The following is an 8,736-nucleotide window of genomic DNA, read 5'->3' on the forward strand; positions in this document are numbered from 1 at the left end:
GTTCCAACTCCCCTACCATGGGCAGGGTTGCCAGCCACTAGATCAGGCTGCCTAGAATCCCATCCAGCCTGGCCTTGAATGTCTCCACAGATGGGGCATTTACAACCTCTCCAGGAAACCTGTTTCAGAGACTCATGCCCCCCTCCAAGCGAAAAAATTCTTCCACAGTCAGAACATGTATAAAGTGAGTCCCCTCACACTTACAAATTTCCTTCAAATACTGGAAAGATAAAACGAGACCTCCTTGGAGTCTTTTCTAAGCTGAACAAATTCAGCTCCCTCAGTCTTTCTTCATAGGAGAGGTGCTCCAGACCTCTGATCATCTTCATGGGCCTCCTCTAGTCTTGCTCCAAAAGCTTCACATCCTTCCCGTTCTGGGGGCCCCAGACATGGAAAAAGGACTCCAGATGGGACCTCACAAGGGCAGAATAGAGGGGGACAATCACCTCCTTCTCTCTGTTGGCCATCCCTGTTAATACAGACTAGAATACTGTTGGTTTTTGGGGCTGCAAGAGTAAACAGCTGGTTCATATCCAGCTTTTCATCCGTCAGAACCCCCAGGTCCTTCTTCAAAGGTCTGTTCACAATGAGTTCTCCCAGTCTGTATTCATATCTGGGATAACCTTGACCCAAATGCAACACCTTGCACTGAGCCTTGTTAAATCTCGTTATATTTTCGTGTGCCTGCTTTACGAGTGTGCCCAGTCCCTTTGGATGGCATCCCTTCCTTCTACTGTCAGCTGCACTCAGCTTGGAGTTATCAGCAAACTGAGGATACACTCAATCCCACTTGTCTATGCACTGATAAAGATGTTGAAGAGCACCAGTCCCAAGACACATCTCTGGGGGACACCACTCATGATTTATGATACAGATCTCCTTTATTACCCTGAACAACTTTATCTCACCTACAAGGGTGTCATAAAAAATACCGTGTTAATATACTGTAGCAAGGTATAGATTTGGTTATAGTTTGTGGAAAATTTAAACTACTCACTGGTTTAAATTCCTTAAAAACCTTTGATAGCTCACCAGATTTTAATGATGATCCCTTTCCACAAACATATATGTAAAAAATACATTTTTAATTATCTAATTCGTGTTGTCCAGTAAAGGAAGACACTACTTTTGTTTCTGGCCTATTTCACAGTGAGATGTTTGCCATTTTAGCACAGGTTGATTGGTCTTCCTGTTCATTCTTCACCTGCTATTTATCTTGGCTTCCAGAGGCTTGCAGAAGATTCGTAACAGCATTTTTAGCATCTGCAAGCTGCAGTTTGTTCTGTGACTAAGAGCATAAAGGAGAATAGGACTACTGTTCTGTTTTTTTGCAACATACACTTTTGCATGTCAGCACATAAAAACACTGAACTAGTTGATTTCATAGAATCATAGAAAACTCAGAGTTGGAAAGGACCTTTAAAGGTCATCTAGTCCCTGCAATGCACAGGATCATGCACAGCTAGATCAGGTTGCTCAGAGCCTGATCCAGCCTGGCCTTGAAAGTCTCCATTGACAGGGCATCCAACACATCTCTGGGCAACCTGTTCCAGTGCCTCAACAGCCTCACTGTAAAAGACTTTTTACTTATATCTAATTTAAATCCACTTTCTTTCAGTTTGAAATCATTTCTTCTTGTCCTACCACAACAGACTCTTCTGAAGAGTATGTCCCTCTCTTTTCTGTAGCTCCCCTTTAGATACTGAACAACTGCTATCAGGTCACCATGCAGCCTTCTCTTCTCCAGAATGAACAGCCCCACTAGCAGACAAGTCTGCAGGCAACATCTTACATTAAGAATATTAGTTTCTTTGAAATAAGGCTGTGGGTAGACAGGGATTTCTGATAGTCACTTAAAAGATGTTTACATACCAGAAAATTCTATCAAATGATTCTGAACGTGGCCAACTGGGAGCAGTTGGAAATGCCTTTCAGATATTTGGATCATCAATGAACAAAACATTCATATCTTTCTTAAATTGAGTAGTTATCATTTCTCACAGACTTTCTTCTTTCACCAGACAGAAACATGCATCTTGCCACCGAAACCAATACCCTCCTACTTCAAAAAATGGCAAGCCATCCCTATACTGCAAAGAATCACAGCCACTGGAACAAATCTAATCTGAAGTTTGGCTTTTCTTTGTGTAGTGGAGGGATTGAACTGCATGACCTCCAGAAGATCCTTCTAACCTAACATCATATTTCCTCATAAATTTGTAGTTCAAATTAGCTTCAGCATATTTGGCAATTAGCTGACTTACACCTTAATGAGAGAGCAGCCTAGGAGAATAGCCTCAGGTCAAGGACTGCCATCTGGTTTGACAGGACATCCTAGTTTTCCTCAGCATGTTGTCAAGCGTGCCCTGAAATAGAGTTAAAGCCAGTGTGCCGCAGTACTTACACAACCTGAATGTGTAGCCATATGGCAAAAAGTAGCTGACACAGGTAAGTGCACTGTACAAACACTGACAAAAGCTAACTTGAAAGAAACGTTAATCAAGTTCAGATGTGCTTGTGGGTTTTATGTTGACTACCTGTTTTCTGCAGCTGAAATTTGTTTACTCACAACTCACTTTCTTTAATGGGCTTTTCCAAATGGGAAGTGAAATGTCTTTTATGTAAAGTCTGTGTCACAAACTACGTTACTTGAGGAAATCACATAAATAAATAAATAAACAACCCATATGCAGTAGAAATTTAATAAACTGAACAGTGGGTTTAAGTGCATTCCTTATGCACGTGTTTTTCAGGAAGAAAGACAAGATGACCATATGGGTTTCAGCTAGTGAAGACAGAGCTTCCTATGATGATGTGGGAATCAATTTACTCGTAAATATTCCAATTGCAATAGAAGCGTTGCTAGCAAAAAGATCCCTGTGCTGCTGAATGGCTGCATTTGTTTACGAAATGCACCTTCTTGAGGCAAGAAGATAAAGACATTTTTCCAAGACCTAAAACAGACAGTTGCCAGTATTAGCCAAACTTGGTAACAACTATACCAGCATGCAAAGCTGAAAGAAAAGAGAAATAACTTCTTCCACCTTGTCTTCATGGATTAGTAAAGTAAAACCTGGTACAATAAGGAAGTCAGATATCAGTAAAAAGATTCACACACTTCAAAATGTCAGTGATCAGTGAGAAAGTGGAAACTTCAGGTGTAAGAGGGAAAAGGAGGTCAACAATTTTTATTTCAAGAGGGACACAGAATTTTTGTGAGAACTACAGAAGTTTTATCATGAACTCTGAGCTCAAAGAATGTTTTCACATTGTAAGCCTTGAACCACTGAGAATTGTTTCTGTACATCCCCAAAATATTGCTATCCTAACCCATGGAGCTGTATTCAATTGATTAGAAAAATAAGGCAGTAAGATACCTGGAAGTTTATTAGAGGAAAAACAACATATTTAGGCCCCCTTTTAATTTCTATATGTTTACAGTACACATACCTCATGTCCCTGAAGACTCATGAAATGTAAACCATAAAGCATAGAGCTTTGCTGAGATACGGGGGAAAATGTCAGAGATATTTAATTGGCTTCCTGAAGGCTCCTATTTCTAGGCTCTGGAAAGCAAATCACTGCTTTTAAAGAGAAGCGTTAGGCATAGAGCCTGCTCCCAAACTGGCTAAAATGCTCAAAGCCAGGAGCAGGATTTGATTCAGTGAACATCTGAATGTCTTCCATGAAATTCACAGATTTCATAAAGTTTGGCATCCTCAGAATTAAGTGTTGGGCCGTGACTATTAGCTCTGAAAAGGGCAGATACAAAAGCATTTGAAACAAATCATGCTATTCAGTCTGCAGTAACACTACGTAGAAGGTAAAAAATTTTCTGTTTAAAATTTTTAATTAATTAAGAAAGACACAAGGAGTAAAATAAACAATAAATTAGGGAATCTTGCTTGTGTTTCCAGTTTAATTATTTGAATTTCTCCATTTGAGTAGACTTGTTTGTTTGCTTTTGTTTGCTTTGCATTATTGTTTTATCAGGATCCAGCATCTTTTAAAAATTTGTTTACATTTATGAAAAGAGGTCTGTAGAGATTTGTAAAACTCTGAGCAGAAGTACAGTAGATTTGATCCCTCTACCCACTTGCATGGAATTTTCTCCCTGAAAATATTAAAGTCATCAAGAATCAAAAGCTGTCAAGAGGTCCACGCTAGGCAGATTGGTTATATGTTTTAAGGACATACTTCTTTTTTTTCAAAGTGACAAGATGCAATCTTACAGTAGCTTCTGACAGTTACACGGCATGACTTTGCAGCTTTGCAACTTCCCACAACACTACCAACCAGAACATCATATGGGCTGATAACACGTTAGTGGATGGAAGAGACCTTTCGTGCTCTAATTCTGCCACTGCTGAACAACCATAGCCAGTGAAGCTCTTTTAACTTAAAGTTTGTGCAGGTATCACGCTATGGAGTCCAGTGATTGTCAGCAGAACAAATCACCAGCTTAAGTGCTACAGAAAGATCTAAAAGTTAACGTAGCAATGGAGAATTTTTAAGGAAGACCCTATAACAAGATCTCATTGTTTACAGGATAAAATGTGGCAACATGCAAAAACAAAGTAAGAAGTATTTAAAAAAAATAAAAATAAAAATAAAGGCAATGCCACAATGACAGAGGATAACTGTAATACTAATTCTCCCCAAACCATGAAATATGCTGATGAATATTTCCAGCATCTTTTACATATAAGCCTTGAGGATGTGAAAAACAAATACTTTAATTTTACATTAAATTGCACATTAAATTGCTTTTTGGTTTCTTAACACCTCCCTGGCTGTGGTACAAATAACCCTGCCATATTTCAAACCCAACAGCAGTTGCTAGAAATTTAAAACTGATGAAAGTTTCTTTGCATGCTAGATTTATGGTTTTCTGTCCCAATTTCTGTCAGGTTCCTCTTCCCTGCTCTTCTCTGAGTGTTTCAGACTTAAATTTATATTGAGCAAAATATGCCAATAGCCACAAGCAGAAATAAAACCACAACATATTTTGTAACACTTTTACTTACAATGCTAACATCAACTCAGAGTACCACTGTCCACATTGTGTCTCCAATATTTTCCTTTTCGCTGGTAAGTCTCAGAAAGCCTTATTTTACAAATAAACAGATCTGAATATTTTGTGTTTTTTGAGCAAGTCAGCCTCTATAAATATAATAAAAGGCAACAAACTACTGTACTCTGCCCAGGGATGTTGGATGTTAGTTATTAATAACTCTCAAAAGTGTGAGTGCTGTTTCTGAATGTCAACAAGTCAATGCTTCTTTCTCATAGAAGGCTCTGAAGAAACACCATTATACAGCTGAGAAAGCTGATGCTCTTCCTTCTTTTATTTGCTGTGCATAAGCCACGTGTAAGCATTCTGCTGCATACAGACTTGTGAATCCAGCTCTAGCATTTTACAGTTTTAATGACACCTAGACCTGGTGTCATTACCAGAGATAGCAGTGGTAATTTCCATTGAAATTAGAGAGGCTTGCTTTTTATCTGTCACTTATGTACTGAAACATTCAAATTTCAACAAATTTCTCATGTTTCATCCATAACAAAATTATAACTTTTTGTTGTTGTTGTTCAAAAGTCCTTTATTTCTGCACATCTTGTATTTTTCTGCTGGTTTAGGCTCAGTTTTTAGCTCTGTAAGATTTTCATACCGCATCTGGAAACATCTTCTCAGATATTTACAGCCACATTTGCAACATAATTCATGACTCTGAGCATAACATGAACATTTTATTTTGCTGTCTCAGTAAAAGCTATATTATTTCGAAACCAGATTCTTTGTGGGAATATGAAAGGAGGCAGTATGAAATGTCAATATTTTGAAGACCATAATAAAATTTAGGGAAGAGGATCACAAGACAAATCTCACAAGGCCAAGAATGTCACATGAAGACAGACAGCATTTGCACAGGACCAACCACTTTTTTTTTTTTTTTTAATCTCTCTTTCTTCCAGATTTTGCTGAGTAATTGCATATTTGTTTTTCTTGTACACAGAGATCTGAATATTGAGAGGGATCTGAGAACTTACGAGCCTCTTTTTGTTTAAAGAAAGTAGAAAAAAAATGAATAATTTCAATGACCAGATATATTCTACTTTCTTCAGTTCTATATGATCTGAGTTTACAAGCCTTGCAAGCTTGCACTATTTTTGCAGTTGAAAAAGCAAGGTTTGCCACTGATTACATTTAGAAAAAATGTATATTTAACTCTGTCAAGGAACTATTGAAAGGTTGGCATGGTTCAGTGATTTTTAAAAATGTGACTATTAGTGTATAGCCTAAAAGCAGACGTTCAAATAGCTCTTTCTCCTCTGTTTTGCTGTTTTTTTCTGCTAATTTACTGCAGCAGAACAAGCTCTATAGCTCCACCCAGTGTTTATTTTCAAACTTCAAAACTCTATGTAGGCCATGAGATAGTTTGTTAGAGATGTTTCCAGATGTGGATGAAGATAACAAACTCTCTAAAACTTTTCTAATGTATTTTTCTCTCACAGAATCACTAAATCAGAGAACTGCTAGAGTTGGAAATGACTTTAAAGATCATCTAGTTTCAAACTCCCTGCCGTGGGAAAAGGTTGCCAGTTGCCACCCACTGCTCCTTGTTGCCCAGAGTCCCACCCGACCTGGCCTTCAGCACCTCCATCTAACACTATACCTGACAGTATCTACACCTTTTATACATATGCTGTGTATGTCTCACTCCAATTTATAGGAGGGAGATGAGGTTCTTTTAATATAACATACCCAGCATGAGATTAAGAAACAACGGTTCAAATGTTAATCCAACCAGTTTATTATAAGTCCTAATCAGGGAGACGGGGAAGGGAAGGACGGTGATAGAAAAGATAGAAAAAAAGCAAGAATAGCATAAAATGGGGATGATCACCACCAGGACCCAGCAGCGTCCCGTTGCATGAAGTTTCGAAGGTCAGAGGCAAAAGCAGAAGGGGGGAGAGCAGCAGCAGTGTGGCTGGCCTTAGGCAGCAAGCAGGTAGCAGGAAACAGTTGCAGAGCCAGTTCGGGAGGAAGCAGCAGGACTCAGGTAGCAGGCCCAGGAGAGTATGTCAGCATGCACAAATTCCGTAGTGAGGAATCTGATGGCAGACACCTTTGTTCTTCTTCAGCATCATGTAGAGTGCAGAGCAAGTCCAGGAGGAAGAGAGCATAGAGCAGGTCCTGGAGGGAGAAGGGCAGGACAGGAGGCTTCTCTTGGTGGAAACCTCTTCCTCTTTGTGAGGAATCTGTTGCCAGAAAAACCTAAACCTCATGATTGTAGGTCCCCGTTTTATTCTTCTTTTTCTGCCTACATGACATCCCTGGGTGCTTCAGAAAGAGTCATGTGAGTACCCCCTGAGATGGCCATCTTCCTCGACATAAGCCACACAAATGGCTTCACGGCCATTAAGCTGCAGCTTATCTCTTTCTCTTTGCCCCTGGCCTTGTCCATCAGTGTTCCCCAGATGAAGGATTTCTCAATTCTTGCCCAGGACTTGCTTGGACTTTTTCATCTGTGTCCCCAGCAAGCTTTGAGACAACCATGTAAAAGAACAATCTCTTACAGTATATCATCAGCTAATCCTGATTCTATAGTGATGAAAAACAATGTCAGTTTTACTTGCAGCTGTATCCTAGCAGTGTTAGAACAGCTCTCCCTCAGAAACAACTTAGCTGAGTCTGATGCAAGGCACTTATAGAAAAGCTGATTATTTTTTTCTATGTAGCCTCTGACTGCAAAGAACTAAAACTGAATTGATACTCATTTATTTCAGGTGCATCCAATTCAATATAGACAGAAAGAATCTCCCAAGGGGAAGAGAGATGGGATCTAGAATAAATGTCAACCTAAGGGCAATGAGATTGTTAAGATGCAAACTGATAACAAACCAAGCTCTTGAAAAAGACTGTAATTTGTTTGCTTAGTGTTTTATGGCTGTTCACTTAAAACAGTGTTTCTGGCAGCCTCATCAAGAAAATTCCAAAGTTCAGATAATGCTGTACTAGCAAAATTTTTAGAAAGAACTAGCTCAGCCAGAAAAAATACCTAATCAAAATAGAGTGTGGTTGCTACAGCTCCCATTGCTTACCAGATAAAAGCCTGCAGAGGGCACTGCCAATGCCATGTGCATATCAATTTTCTGTCAGAGATAATTTAGTGTACTTCTCAGTCTACACAAATGCTTACAATGAAGAGACTTTGGAAACAGAATTAATGTTAATAGCTACTAATTGTACACAAAAAAGGTCCTCTATTTTTGATAGCTGCATTTTCTGCTTTTGCTTTGTTCCTTTTTATCTTTCACATTCATCTACTAAAGAAGAGAGTGCAAATGATTTTCATCTCAAAATCTACAAATCAGGATCCTGTATCTTGGGCATGGAGTCTCATGTTCTGGGTAATGTTTAAAACCAGATTTCTGTCTTCTATGAATCTTCCTTTACTTCCTTTACTTTTCACTTTCAGACTATTCAGATGTTCTTAAAATCCAACAACAGAGTCAGGGCATTACTTGTTGCAGATAACACTTTTCAGGTGTTATCAATAACACATATAAACTAGTGTATTAAATTACACTAATTTATAACTAAATTATTAAATAAATGCACTTTTGTGAGTTACAGATGATAACGGATACAATATAGCAAATATTTGCAACATTCCAGGAACACATAGTAAAGACAGTAATTAAAATGTATAACAAACATTAAGTCTAGGC

This window comes from Centrocercus urophasianus, unplaced genomic scaffold (genome assembly GCF_019232065.1).
Source record: "Centrocercus urophasianus isolate 14NV4802_14NV808 unplaced genomic scaffold, USGS_Curo_1.0 seq_27, whole genome shotgun sequence".
Lineage (NCBI taxonomy): Eukaryota > Metazoa > Chordata > Aves > Galliformes > Phasianidae > Centrocercus > Centrocercus urophasianus.